The sequence below is a fragment of the Balaenoptera borealis genome (assembly GCF_965194805.1).
Source record: "Balaenoptera borealis genome assembly, chromosome: 13".
NCBI classification, from domain to species: Eukaryota; Metazoa; Chordata; class Mammalia; order Artiodactyla; family Balaenopteridae; genus Balaenoptera; species Balaenoptera borealis.
The window spans coordinates 18,830,125-18,846,004 of record NC_138870.1 but is presented as its reverse complement, the minus strand read 5'-3'; the positions used below and the strand labels follow the sequence as shown (position 1 = coordinate 18,846,004).

The 15,880-nt window shown below is 39.3% G+C and overlaps 1 long non-coding RNA gene across 1 annotated transcript in view; it reads right to left on the bottom strand.

Moving 5' to 3' along the window:
• Positions 1-11,017: 11,017 nt before the first annotated feature.
• Positions 11,018-15,880, bottom strand: part of LOC309609923 — a 477,943-nt gene continuing 473,080 nt past the window's right edge. Inside the window, exon 2 of the long non-coding RNA XR_014233659.1 lies at positions 11,018-11,311. This is a non-coding gene — a long non-coding RNA (uncharacterized lncRNA). The remainder of the gene's footprint in view (positions 11,312-15,880) is intronic.

The window sequence follows — 15,880 nt, the reverse complement described above, 5'->3', positions numbered from 1 at the left end:
TGTGAGAAGTGCCATAACCACGTGTGCACAAATGTAGGCAATGGCAACAATGCCATGATTACTGCTTAGCAAAGAGTGACCTTGAAAGGCATCGATAAGATGCTGTTTGGCAGCTGTTTGTCAGAAATGTTAAAATGTGAAAAGATGTATCTTAGAATCAATGACACACTTTATCTTCCATTAATGGGTTGAATGAAAAGGCCTTTGGGAAGGAGGCTGAAGCATAGTCGGTGCTGCTGTCTTGGAGAATTAATGAGTTTTAATATTCTAAAACTGATCTTTCCCCTCAGAAGAATAAATCAGAGAGATGAGAAAAGAAAAGCATCTTGAATTAAAGAAGTGAGTCCAAGATCATTCCCTTGAAAACTTGCTTAAATTCCTGTTAATCTGGGCTCCTTCACACAGCTCTTTTTGCACACTAGGGGGCTCTCACACACAACAACACATCAAGTGAAATATTGATAGCCTAGTTTTTTTTGTTTTTTGTTTTTGTTTTTTTAATGTCATGTTCCCTCAATAAATATTTATTGAGTATGAGTTGTTAGGCATTATACTGAACTTTTTGAGGAGCATAAAAATTACTATGTTCTGTACTCAGCCTATAGGAGATCTACAATTTGGTAAGGGAGATAAAACATGTATAAAAGTTAAAATAAAGGGAGGCATGAAACAAGTATTGGCAAACTAGAACAAAGAATTATAAAAATTCAAAAGAGTAGGGAGCCCTTGCCCAGTTTAAATTTCTTTGACTTGAAAAAAGTGTCATCTCCCTAATGCAGTGGCCAGCCCCTGTGTTTCAGGCAATCGTCCTCTCTGAGGTTTGTGGGAGGGGTAAGAGCAGAAGCAACCACCTCTTGCTAGTGCCTTTGAGGGGCAGCTGAGGTAGTGCTGGCAGCACATGCTTATTCTTGTCTTTCTCTCCCTTCTTCCCTGTTTTTCACAGAATTCCCTTCTATCTTTGTCTTCTTTCTTGGGATATTCCAAACCATAATGACCTGGCAGTGACTCTAATATACAGTCTTAATCTTAAGGGTTGCATTGTGGACTAAAGAAGTTGTCCACCCCAGTTTCAAGGTAAATTCTGGAACATGTTTTTTTTCCCAGGGAATTATTGTGGCCATCAATTGCCTGGCCTTCCCAGGGAATTATTGTGACCATTATTGTGGTGTTGGCCACAATAATGGTGTTGGCCTCTTACTAATATTACTGTATGGGCATTTTCCAGTGTTGCCAAAATTGCAGTGAAATGTTCAAAGCCCCCTGAATTAGAGAAGCAAACTGGCAGAGCAGGAGCAGAAATAAGCCTGCAGAAATACTGACCTCCTTCCATTACCATCATGCATATGCATTTTTGCCCACTTTCTACCCAGGCTATTTTCTGGCCTTACTTTCTGAGCTCCTAGACACACCCCAAAGCTATAGTCTTTGGGACATTTTGAAGTCTTTCCCGAGAATCCAAGAGGTCTACTCAATTCTAAGAGCCCAAGGCCAAAAAAAATTCTCTCCTTTCTCTTTTGGCTTTCCTTCTCAATTGAGAAACTGCTATTTGAAGATTCATTTTAATTATTTATTTAAAAATCCAAATTTAAAAGAACTATCGAACTTAAAAAGTTGTAAAAATCCTACTCCCATATAACCTTTACTCAGAGACAACAGTCATTAATGTTTCGCCCGTATCTGCTTTATTTATCTCTCTAATCATTGCCACTATTATTATTGATGAAATATTTGAGAGTAAATTGCAGACACAATGATCCTTTAATCCCAAATTCTTCAGTGTATATCTCCTAACAACAAAGACATTTTCCTGCATAACCATAGTATAAAGATAATTTCAGAAATTTAATGTTGATATAACAGTATTATCTTACATAAGTTTCTAGTCGTATTTTATCAATTGTCCCATTTGTGTCCTTTATAACTTTTTTTTTTTTCTGTTTTAAGATCCAGTCTAGGACACATAGTGCATTTAGTTGTCATAACTCTTTAGTCTCCTTCAATCTGGAACTATTCTTCTGTCTTTAACATTGAAAAATTTTAAGAGTTCAGATCAATTGAATGTCTCTGAATTTGGGTTTGTCTGATAGCCTCACATGATTAGATTCTGTTAATGCATTTTTTGGCAGGAATGCTACAAATTCTGTGACTATTGTATCAAGAGGCATATGATTCCCCTCCTTAGGGCTTGAAACGTTTTTTTTCTTCCCTAAGCAATGTGAGAGTGTTCATTACCCCACAAACTCAACAAAAAAGTGTGTTGTCAAACTTTTGAATTTATTGCCAGTGTGATAGGTAAAAAATGGTATCTTAATATAGTTTTAAAAATCTTTATTGAAGTAGAATTTAAAAGCAATAACATGAATACCTTTTAAGTGCACAGTGTGATGAGTTTTTGACACATGATGTAAGGTATAGACTATGTCCATCACTCTAAAAAGTTTCTTGTTCTCCTTCTCAGTAAATTCCCCCAATCCTGGCCCCAGAAAACCACTGTTTGCTTTCTGACACTATAGGTTAGGTTTTTGTACTCTAGAATTTCACACAAATGGAATCATATGGTATGTACACATTTGTGTCTGGAAGGAAGAAAATACTGGTAGTATCCCTATGGTAGATTAGAGATTTCTCATTTTTAATATGATCCAATTTAGGCTAAATGGCCTGAATATATATAGATTATAAGTAAAACTGAATTCCTCTAATTTTAAATAAAATGCAATTTCTAGTCTGACTTTTAAAATTGGTCTTCTTACTATGCCAATGTACTAATTCCCAAAGAATGGCAGAATTATAGCATCTGTAGGAATCTCAAGACATCATTTTTATAAGTTCTATCCTTACTGCCAAATAACTTTTTGTAAACCTTCTGTGACAAGGATTCTGTACCTTCCAAAGAAATTACTCTCCATTTTAGAGTAAGCTTCTTTCTCCCTTGGGAATCTATATTGTGATCAGTGGTTAGTTCTTAAAAAGAAAAGAACTCTGAGTACAACGTTTAACTCTACCTTTCCAAATAAACGTATTCTGAACAAGTGTTGTAAATGTTATATAGGGGAAGGGTATAAATGCTGTCATTTATTAAATTGTCTTTTCTCTCTGGGTTCTTGATTTGTCAGGGGGCACATCGCGCCAATGATTTTATTAAAGAGTTGATCCCATACCGTCTTAACTTTTCACTGTGTCATAGGTGTCTCTTCCAAGGTTTAGGAGAAAAAAAAGTAACTGCATCTTTGATACTTAATTTAGCACTGATTTCACTCTGTGTTAGGGCTGCTTTTAGCAAACTTTGAGACTCTGTGTGTGAGCCCGGTGTACAAACTGAGCTGATGAAATAAAGGAAGATCCACTTGATTGAAACATCTAATAACCCTCGCACAAATCAATCCCTACCATACTTGTATTCAAAGCTAAGCTTCTTGGTTGCTATGAATCAATACATGTGAGAGATTCAAAAGAAGAACAGCAATTAATCGTCAGTACTAGAGAGAAATATTCACTGTTCCGGTATAAAACACTTTCCAAAACTGAACCTCATCTGCATAAAGTGTTATCTCTGATTCAATAGCTAAATGAGGAAATAAAGGCCTGATATTTAAAGTCAGTGATGCTTTGGTTCAGTTTGCTTTTTAGATGGTACTTTTTTTTTTTTTTTGGTTGATAGAAAATGACACACGGAAAGGACACGGGGAGGAGAGGAGAGTGGCAGGCCGGGAAGGTGGGGAAAATAAGGGCATATTTAGCCCCTGAAAAGACAAACATTAAATAATCGATAACTTTAGGGCCCAAGGTGGCGGCGCCCACATGCACTCAAGAACCCGAAGCTGCCGGGAGTCTCGCGAGCCTTAACACCTCTCCTCCCTCTCCCACATCTCGCGAGGTCGGCGCCAAGAACCGGGCGGCCCGAGTCCGACTGGGCAAGGGGGACAGGCTAGTGACCTGCGAGGAGGCGCACGCGCCTCACCACATCACCCACCGCAAGGACTGGCTGTCACTGCACACAGGTAACCTGGATGGGGAGGACCAGGCTACAGAGCGAGCGGTGGAAGATGTTTTCCTTCGCCAGTGTCTGTTGGGCATCTTCCCCGGCTGCCTCCCCGACCAGCTTATTCTTTTTTTTTTTTTTTTTTAAAGATTTATTGATTGATTGCTATGTTGGGTCTTCGTTTCTGTGCGAGGGCTTTCTCTGGTTGCGGCAAGCGGGGGCCACTCTTCATCGCGGTGCGCGGGCCCCTCACTATTGCGGCCTCTCTTGTTGCGGAGCACAGGCTCCAGACGCGCAGGCTCAGTAGTTGTGGCTCACGGGCCCAGCTGCTCCGCGGCATGTGGGATCTTCCCAGACCAGGGCTCGAACCCGTGTCCCCTGCATTGGCAGGCAGATTCTCAATCACTGCGCCACCAGGGAGGCTCCCGACCAGCTTATTCTAAAGCGCCAGGCTAACCAGGTGGGGATCTGTGCCCTGGTCCTGAGGCAGATGCCTGCGCACAGGTTCTCCGTCCTTGTGGGCTACGGTGAGACTCTGCTGTCCCACTTTTACAAGTGTCCTGTACATCTCCAAACTGTGCCCTCAAAGATTGTGTATATCTAGGACAACTGCCTTTTTTTGCATGAGGCTCTAGCCTGCAAAGGACAGAAATTTGTGGAAAAGGACTGAAGTAGAAATAGGGGAAATACATTTGTCTTCAAAGCGGCTGTTGAATAAATAGACTCTCCATGTTGTCTTGCCTCTGCGTCTGTGTAGAGAACTAGAATAGGGTTTCTTTGAAGATGCTCCAGCGTTCCCAGGAAGGCTGCCAGTTACCTGAGGTTTAGGTAATAGCTACAGTTCAATGAGTGTCTTGTGCCAGTCACTGTGTCAGGAACTTTACCTGAAGATCTTTGTTTTCTCTTAAAATGGAAAGATCTGTTTTTGGTGATTATAAAGCATGTTAATTTTTAAAAATCAAAACAGTAGGGTCATGTATTAAATCAGCCATGGAGCTTGTAATTCTACCCCAGAGAGAACCACTGTGAACAATTTGTTGTATTTTATTTTCAGATGCACTTTCATCCCCCATAAATACTGTACTGCATGTTCATCATTTATTTAAAAAGCTTTTAACTGTGCAAATAATAATAATAACTTTAGCAAGAAAGACACCAACATAATTACATGATATTCCAATAGTATGGCCTTATTAATTTTAAAACTGCTAATTAAATTTCTAAATAAAAAAAAACTTTTAAACAATTTATAAAGATAAGTGATTTATCAAATAATTTCAGTAGCATTGGGTCAAGACCCACTTCATATTGAACACACACTCACATTAAATAGGAAAGAGTTTGCAGTAATCTTTGATTGTCAGATTCTGGATATTGAAATATTTTCCTCGATAATTTTAACAGCTTCATTGAGGTACAATTGGTATACAGTAAATTGCACATATTTAAAGCATACAGTTGGCATATGTACACACCTGTGAAAAACATCACCATAATCAACATAACAAGCATATTAATCACACCCAAAAGTTTCCTTGTACCCCTTTCTATCTCTGCTTCCTGCCTCTCCCCACCTCCTTCCCAACCCCAGGCAAACACTGATCTATATTCTGTCATTATAGACAAATTTACATTTTTTAAAATTTTCTATAAATAAAATCACACAGTATATACCCTTTGTTTTCTGACTTTTTATCTAGCAAAACTATTTTGAGATTCATCCATGTAGTTGCATGTATCAATTGTTCCTTTTTATTGGTGAATAATAGTCTGTCATATGGCTATATCATAGTTTATCCATTTGACTCCTGATGCACATGTGTTGTTTTGTTTTGTTTTGTTTTTCAGTTTCGGCTATTACAAATCAAATCGCTATGAGCTTTATGTATATGTCTGTATGGATGTTTGTTTTCATTTCTCATACCTACATGTGGAATGTCTGGGTCATGCAGCAGGAATATGTTCAACTTTTTAAGAAACTACCAAACTGTTTTACATCCCCATTGCTTCTTAGATCTTCTTCTATTTTGTTCTTTTTTTTTTTCATAATGGAAAAGAATATTTATTTGTTTATTTATTTATTTATGGCTGTGTTGGGTCTTCACTGCTGCGTGCGAGCTTTCTCTAGTTGCGGTGCACAGGGGCTACTCTTCGTTGTAGTGCACGGGCTTCTCATTGTGGTGGCTTCTCTTGTTGCAGAACACTGGCCCTAGGGTGCACGGGCTTCAGTAGTTGCAGCACGTGGGCTCAGTAGTTGTGGCACATGGGCTCAGTAGTTGCGGTGCGCAAGCTCTAGTGCAAACGGGCTTCAGTAGTTGTGGCTCACAGGCTCTAGAGTGCAGGCTCAGTAGTTGTGATGCATGGGCTAAGTTGCTCTGCAGCATGTGGGATCTTCCCGGACCAGGGATTGAACCTGTGACCCCTGCATTGGCAGGCAGATTCTTAACCACTGCCAGGGAAGTCATATTTTGTTCTTTTGTTTCAAGTTGGAAAGTAAGCCAGCTCCCATTAACTCCATCTTTGCCAGAAGCCTCCTTCAACTTATATTAAAGGCAAGAAAATTCTCCATGAGAGAAAAATAAAACAATGAAGTAAACAAATAAAAACAAATATTCACGTGCTAATACTGCACTGTAATAATCTGAGATCAGCTGAGAATTTGCCCTACCAGTGAGGACAGTTTAACAGTGTCAGAACTCTCTCAGCAAATTCCTCAGTATCTGTACTCCTCGGCCCAAGGTAATTTTCTTTTCACTTAGACAACAGTATGGGTTTAGACTCTAGATGAGGACCTCCTCTTGAATGTGGAAAATGGAAACTGGCCCCTCATAGAGAAACCTTTCCTGACCACCCAAATTAAAATAACCCCCTAGTTATTCTATATTGCATCACTGTGGTTTTGTTATTTGTATTTTACTTATCATAATTTGATATTTTCTCATTGTCTGTTTTTTAAGAAATTATCTGTCTTCTGAACTAGAATTCTCTCCATGAAAGTATATACTTTACAATCATATTCAGATTCTATTTCCTGTAGCCAGAATAATATCTGGTGCATTAGAAGTGCTTGATAAAATATGTCAGAGGAGTATTTTCTGACTCTGACCTTGGAGCAACTGTTGCTTTAAAAGAAAGTGTTCGAAAAGAAAAGGAAACATTAAAAAAATTAATATCACAGGGCAGCTCTGTATTCATTGACTTCCACCGTTCCTTGTGACTTCATTGTTTGTGTTACCTGTGAACCTTTCCTGAAATCTCCTTCTTATCTGATATCTTTCTGTCTGTTACTCTTCCTGTTGCTTCACATTTCCTGTTCTGGGGTTTGTTTTATCCTGGCACTTAAAGTCACTGTCATACCCTCCCTTGGTATCAACATCATGGGAGAAAGAAAAAGAAATCTTTTTCCTTGAGTTTTTTATTACTGTAAACAACCACTGCACTTCATGTTGTGTTTTTTGTTTTTTGTTTTTTTTACTCCCCCATATCCTGCTACCAAATTCCAGACCTTCTCTCTTTCACAGTCCTATACCTGAAAACACCTTTCCATTTCCTCAGCTTCCTGCTCAGTTCAAGCCAAGCTTTTTGAAAGATGCCTTAATTGGTCTATCTGCTTCCAGTTCTCCTTTTGCTTTAGTTCATTTCATATATGACCCCCAGATAATGTTCCTAAAGTAAATTCTAAATGTGTTATCCTTCTATTCAAAAAACATTATTTCCTAAGCAAGGGTGCAAATTAGGAGCTTACGGTTCTGATTTAGATGGGATGTATGTTTTGTTTGTTTGGCTTACTCAGTTTTTAAAACACATCTTTTAGCCATTGTTAAATAATCAAAGGATTTTATATCAAAATCAGAATTTCTAATTTTTCATGAAAACCTAAAAGATCCGCAAGTACTGGGCCCAGTCTCTCACGAGGCAATAAAGAGCTGAGTGTTGAGTACCTCCAGAGACAAAGCAAATCCACTCCAGTTTGTCTGAGTCCTCAGCTCTCCCTGTCTATTCCTGATGCTGGGACCAAGTGTAGTTTGTTATGTATGGTTGTGTTTGTGCTGTTGTTTTTCTTAGAGTGGAGAAATATTTCTCTTTCCTCATCTCTATTTCAAACATAAGAAAATGAAAGATAATCTGAGAAGCTACATGTTTAAATTATAATTGAAAGGCAACGTATTTGCTTAGGGAAGTGAAGATAATTTCTAAGTGTTTAATATAAATTAAGCATATGTCTGTGTCTTATACTTGGCCCTCTTTGCCCACATACTTTACTTACCTGGCCTCTGTGAGGGTGAGAACTTGTGACCCTTTCCTGTTATATTTCAGATTGAGAACAGACTGCTCACTTGGGCATCCAGGACTGTCCAGGGCAGAGACCTGGACAGTCTGACTTTTAACCTCATCTTCTGCTGCTCCTATTCTATCTCCAGCCCAAGTTGTTGTAGCTGCACTTCTCAGCCGCTGTCCTCTAGGCCTAAATCTCCCTCTTATGGTCCCTGGTACCCCCCACCCCACCTCCTTTCCAAAATCCTGGTCCACCTACCCTTTGTCTATGAAAATCTTCGAGTCCCTGGTCAAAGGCCAACCTCTCCAGGAGCCATTACTGACTGTTCCTCAGATGTGCCCTCCCTTAACTCAGCTGACAGAGCACCGTGTTTCTCCCTCACTTCTGGAGCCTGGATCCGCTCTTGGTTTTAGTTCCCCACTGGGGATTATGTCTAGGCTTCTGGAAGGCCCCAAAGATGCAAATCTTGCTTTTAGAAATGGAGTGAATGAAGAGAATTTACTTCTTAGTACATTAAATAGCAGACCAAAATTCTGATATTTACAGACTAATGAGGACATTTTACTCATACGTGAGCACACACATGCACACACACACACACACACACACTCTCTCTCTCTCTCTTCCATGGATACGACTAGGAGGACTATCACACAATGATTCAGAGCATGTGCTTTCAAGTTAATCATATTTACCACTGACTGTGCTATTCTAACTAAGTGTATTCTTACTTAATCCCATTGAGTCTGTTTCTTTTCACTAAAATAAATGAATTTAATAATAGTTCTTTTATAGTGTTGTTGTAAGGGTGTGCACATAGAACGCAGTACTGTGCCTGGCATGTAATAAGTACACTGTAAATGGTACTTGTTGTGACAGGGGTGACATTTTAAAAAATAATTTCTATACTTTCCTCTTTTGACTTTCCACACACATGAACTTTACCGCAGTACTCTCAGAGGTAGGAAAAGAGAATTATGCTATGTTACAAAAGAAAGCAAATAAAAGATCATTTTCCACATTCGACATTGAAAATAGAATTATGCATTAAGACATAACCTAGGGAACCAGATTATCATTTTGAAAGAAGGCTTAAACGTTTCCTTAATATTCTTCCCTCCCCACTTTTTTTCAGCTGTGCCATGCAGCTTGTGGTGTCTCAGTTCCCCAACCAGGGATCGAACCCCATGCCCTCGGCAGTGAAAGCGCAGAGTCCTAACCACTGGACCGCCAGGGAATTCCCAAGGCTAGCTTCTTTATCTTCCTAACCAAGCCTTCCAGGTTAGGGTCTTCCTTAAGGGGATCTAGACAAGAAGACTAAGGAAGAGGGTCTGCCCCTTTCTGGCCCCAAGGGGTTATGGGAGGAAGGAGAGGGAGTGAGGGAGGAGTTCAGGGTTTGACATGTGTTGCTGTTGGCAGTTGTCATTTCTCAGTCATCACTGTCACACACACTGATACTCTCCCTCCCCTCATTCCAATACTGCTATTGACTCAGCCATCACACCCACAAGGGTTCCCAACCCTCTCTCAGGCAAGAGGAAAGCATTCCTGTAGTACAATGCTGGAAGGGGTTTTCCTTCCCATACAATTAGAGCTATTTTGGCCAACTTCCAGTTCTTGAGCTATCAAGGCTCTCTTGCAGGACCACTCAGTACTGCATCCAAGCACATTTCTTGCTGATGGTCAACCAGGCAACCTTTCAGACCTTTTCTATCTCAAGATGTGTTCATTCAAAATTTAGCCTTCATCTCCTCAATTTTGAGGATATGAGGATGTTGTCTGTAAAAAAAAAGAAAATTCAAGCAATCATTAACATGTATGTAAGTAAGAAACTGATACTTGAAATTCCTCCAGACTGAGATAACTACAATTGAAATTTAATGCTTCTCCTTTCATATATCTCTTTCTGCATATAGACACACATATATTATATGTCTATATAATTTTACATAATTTATATCATGTCATGTTTGCTGTTTTTCTCAGAAACAATCTTCTTGTTTTTTTTTAATTACTTCTTCCTCCCTCTTTCTTCTTATGCAGTCATAACATCCATGTGTCATACATTTTCATATCTGTCTCTGGCTCATATTATCAAATACAGACAAATACATATGTGTACCCATACATACATGTGTAGAAATGTAAAGCTTTGGGGAAACTGCTTGCTTTATAAAAATGGGATCATAATATGTACATTTCTTTTTATGCTGCTTATGCCTTTAATGTATCTTTTTAAGGTAACATCATATTTCACAGTATGACTGTATCCAAATTTATACAACCATTTCCTTTTTGATGGAAGTAAGGCTTCTATTATATATTTACTTTGATTTGGATCTGTAGTTTGTCTCATGCTTTCTGTCAATTTTTCTTTTTTTAAAATCAATTTAAAAATCTTTTTATTATAGATAAAAATGCTATCTGCCATAGTGTTTGGAAATATTTTTCACTATCTTAATTTATCTTGTAATTTATAATGTCTTTTCCCATTAAACAATTTCTATCTAGTCAAATATGTCTACTTTTTCTTTTACATCTTGTAGTAAACTATTAAGCCTCCTGGATCTGCCCTCCATTTTTATTATTAATGTTTTATTTCTTTTAATTTTTGTTCTGCATTTTGTGATTTTTCTGTGAGTGGCTCTTATAGGTCACCTATTGGGTATTCATCAGGAACCAATCTCTCCTTTGATTCACTTGCTGACTTTGTAATTGTAAATCATTTTTAAAGGTCTTTTTTTTTAAAAAAAAATTTATTTATTTATTTATTTATTTATTTATTTATTTTTGGCTGTGTTGGGTCTTCGTTTCTGTGCGAGGGCCCTCTCCAGTTGTGGCGAGCGGGGGCCACTCTTCATCGCGGTGCACGGGCCTCTCACTATCGCGGCCTCTCTTGTTGGGAGCACAGGCTCCAGACGCGCAGGCTCAGTAATTGTGGCTCACGGGCCCAGTCGCTCCGCGGCATGTGGGATCTTCCCAGACCAGGGCTCGAACCCGTGTCCCCTGCATTGGCAGGCAGACTCTCAGCCACTGCGCCACCAGGGAAGCCCCTAAAGGTCTTTTTAAAAAGGTTTTAATAGAATCTTCCTAAATGCTCTTATTATTTATTTTCTAAATTTAAGTTGTCACTTACCTCTACCAGCAATTCTAATCAATGAAATTCTTCCAAGTCTGGGAGTTCTGTTTGTTATTCTTCTTTCTGGCTGCTGGCTGATGGATTGTAACTATCCATCACTTATTCATGGTTTTACAGCCTTAGGGCTCAAACCAAGCTTTAGGGACCCCATGTGGCATAAACCTACCAGTGGTGGGAGATGCAGTATGCTCTGCTCCTGTGGGCCAGAAACACACCTGCTGACAAATTGTCAACATCTGATCAAGACACCAGGATGAGGCTTCTCTCCTCCCAAGTTTCCTCACTGCAAAGACTAAAGTCTCAAAGTATCAAGAAAGAGAAAGAAAGGAAAGAAGGTGGAAGGGAGAAAAGGAAGGAAGGAAGGAAAGAAAGAAAGAAAGAGAAGAAAGAAGGAAAGAAAGAAAGGAAAGGAAGAGAAAGGAAGGAAGGAGGGAGGGAGGGAAGGAGGAAGAAAGAAAGAAATGAAAGGAAGGCAAACCCAGCAATCCCACTACTGAGTATATACCCAGAGAAAACCATAATTCAAAAAGACACATGAACCCCAATGTTCATTGCAGCACTATTTACAATAGCCAGGTCACGGAAGCAACCTAAATGCCCATCAACAGACAAATGGATAAAGAAGATGTGGCACATATATACAATGGAATATTACTCAGCTATAAAAAGGAACGAAATTGGGTCATTTGTAGCGACGTGGATGGACGTAGAGACTGTCATACAGAGTGAAGTAAGTCAGAAAGAGAAAAACAAATATTGTATATTAACACATATATATGGAATCTAGAAAAATGGTACAGATGAACTGGTTTGCAAGGCAGAAATAGAGACACAGATGTAGAGAATAAATATATGGACACCAAGGGGGGAAAGCGGGGGTGAGGGGTGGGGGGTGGTGGTGGGATGAATTGGGAGATTGGGATTGACATGTATACACTGATGTGGATAAAATGGATAACTAATAAGAATCTGCTGTATAAAAAATAAATAAATAAAATTAAATTTAAAAGAAGAAGGAGAGAGAGAAAGAAAAGAGAGGCAGGAGAAGGAAGGAAAGAGAGAAAGAAAGGGAGAGAAGAAAAAAAAAAGAGAGGCAAGAGTAGGCAGGAAGGCAAAGGGGGAGAGGATGAAAATTTATCTGGTAGACAGCCCGAGACTAGTTCCCAGCCAACAGCCAGCATCAATTCTTATCCATGTAAGGGAGCCATCTTGGATGACCAGCTCAGTCTTCACATAACTCTAGTCCCAGCTGCTGTGAAAGACTCCAGATCAAAATTGCCCAGCTGAGCCCAGAAAAATCATAAAACCATGAGAGATAATATACTGTTACTTTAAAATGCTACATTTGGGGAATTGTTTGTTATTCAGCAAATATATAAGGAAACAGAGATTGATACTTGCATATGAGGTGTTTTTGTAACAAAAACCTAAAACATGTAACATTGATTTTGGGACTAGCTAGTGAGAAGAAGCTTGACAGGGCATGAGGAAACTGTTACCAAACTTTTGAAGGACCGTGAGGAAGTTATTATTGGAGTCTGGATGAGAGAGGATTATGGCAGAACAATTAGCAACACTATCCCCTGAGTCTTAACAAACTTGTGACTTTGCTCAGGAGACTTTCAGGCAGAACGTTGAAAGCGATAACTGGGTTCTTCTAGTGCCTGTAATAAAAGCATAAGAAGAGAAAGTTGAATTAAAGAAGAAACAGTCCAGTTTTTTACTAGAATGTATGAAATAAGATCCATGACAATGTTTCTAGCTATCAAAAGGTTCTCGCAGTAAGAAATGACCTCACAACAAGATCACATCCTTGGCACTACGAACAAAACACGGTCTCAGGGTAAAGATGAAGTCAAGGACTTAGTTGTAAGATCTTTTCTTGATACCTCAGGAAGATAAAATGTGTATGTGCCCCATAGACCTCATAGGTAGACAATACGCTTTTAAGAATCTTAAGGGCATGACTCTCTTATCTGCTAGACAAAAAGGCTTCTAAGAATCTCAAAGACATCATCTCAAAGCACCCTGTTCCTCATTCCAAAGAAGAATGGGGCCTATCCCGGAGATATTTGCGGGTGTGGCTTTTTGTCACATAGACGGAGCAACAATAATAATCACAGAAAGCTTACACCATTTTTTAAGAGCATTACGTTGGCAAAAAAAAAAAATCAAAACCAAACAAAAACAACCACCTACTCAGACTTCAGGGACAGAGACAGTTCAAAAGTAAAAGAGCCCTTATAACCCCTGACCTTCTACAGGCACGAGTCAGTCTGAGAAATATGCTCAGCTGTGAAGAGTGCTATTTCTTAGGGAGGAAAGATGACTCAGAGTGCAGAACCGAGAGCCCAGAAGGCAGAGCCTAGAACTTCAGAGAATCACTTATAGGGAGGAGGAAGATTGGACACAACAAAATTTCTCTAGCTCGCTAACACTTATGTGCTTCCTATTCTTCTCCTTTTCACATAGAAATGTCTCCTACAGTTATCTTCTCCCTGTCTTAGCATTGTACACTGGGTGTGTATCAGAAGATAACCTGTCTCTTTAATTCACGGGTCTTCAGATTAAGAGAATCATGCTCTAGGAGCTGCACCCGAGGACCTTCAGTAGAGGGAGCTGTCCCCAAGGAGCTCCATTTATATTTAGACCTGATTTAGGTAATGAGATCACAGACTTCAAGCCTCACCCTGATGACTTAATAGAGTGAGGATTTGGAGGTCTTAGGAAGGTTGTGAGAGCATTTTGTTGCTAGATGGGAAATGAATCATGGAGGTTAGAGGAAGACGGTAAGAACCAGTTTCCCATGACGGCCCCCGTGAACTACACTTCCCAGTATTCAAGTTCTGTGTAGTTCTCTCCCCACTGAATCTGGGCTGGCCCTATGTAGCTCATAGAATGTAGTTGAAGTGATGCCACGTGACCCCCAAGAGTCTGTCATAAGAAGCCTTGTAGTTTCTGCTTTGGTCTCTTGGAACACTCATTCTTGGAATGCTCTCTCTTATAATCCAGCTGCCATGCTGTAAAAAGCCTGAACCACATCGAAAAGCACATATAAGCACTCTGATAGAGAGCCCCAGCTAAACTACAGCAAACAGCCAGAATCAACTGCCAGCCATGCGAGCAAGCTGTCTTCTATGTCAAGCCCCGTTAAGTCTTCAGAAAAATCCAGTGCTTACTACCATCTGACAGCGACTACACCAGAGGCCTGAAGCAAGAACTACCCAGCTGAACATGGTCAACCAACAAAACTAGTAAAGAACAAATTGTTGCTTTTAACTCATTACAATTCATAGTGGTTTGTTACCAGAAATAGGCAAATAGAATACTACCAAACACTTTTCCAATATGTTTGTAGCCAATTTATATACTCCTGCCAATAAAGTGTGACAATATCACATGCTGGCAAGGATATGAATCAACTAGGATTCTTATATTTTGCTGGCAAGAGATTCTAGGGGATGTATAGTCCTAGTTGTTTTTCGTAATATGACAGATTTATTTATATAAAATCACATACCCCAGAATCCACCCATTTAAAGTGCACAATTCAGTGGTTTATAGTACATTCACAGAGTTGTGCAAGCATATCACAGTCAAATTTGGAACATTTTTATCATTTCAAAAAAAGAAATCCCATATGTATTAGTAGTCACGCCCCATTTCCCTCCAGCTTCTCCAGCTGAAGGCAACCACTAACCTACTTTTGTCTTTGTAGATTTGCATGTTCTGGGCATTTCATATAAATGGAATCATAAAATATGTAGTCTTTTGCAAATGCTTTCTTTCAGTTAACATGTTTTCAACATTTACCCACGGTGAAGCATGTGTCAGTATTTAATTCCCTTTCATTGCTGAATAATATTCAATTTTATAGTGTGATAGATGGAATAATGGCCCCCAAAACATGTCCATATCCTAATCCCCAGAACCTATGCATATGTTGCCTTATGTGGCACAAGAGAGTTTGAAGAAATAATTAAGTTATGGATCTTGAGATGAGGAAATTATCCTGAAGTATCCGGGTGCACCCGCTAGAATCACAGGGACATTGTAAGAGGGAGGCTACAGGGTCAAAGTTAGAGAGTAAGTGATGTGACTATAGAAGCAGAGGGCGAAAAGGTTTGAGATGCAAGGCCATGAGCTAAGGAACAAGGGAAGTCTTTAGAAGTTGGAAAGACAAGGAAATGGAATTCCTCCCCACAGCCCCGAAAAGGAGTACAGCCTTGCGAACATCATTTTAGGACCTCTGACCTCCAGAATTAAAATATAATAAACTTGTGTTGCTTTAAGACACTAAGTTTACAGTGTTACAGCAGCAACAGGAAACTAATACATACAGATATACAACATCATACATATATGTGCATGTATACATCTATCTCTATACACACATGTTTATATTCATATATATATATATATTCATTAGTTGATGGACATCTGAGTAGTTTTCACTTTATGGCTACTGTGAATAATGCTGCTG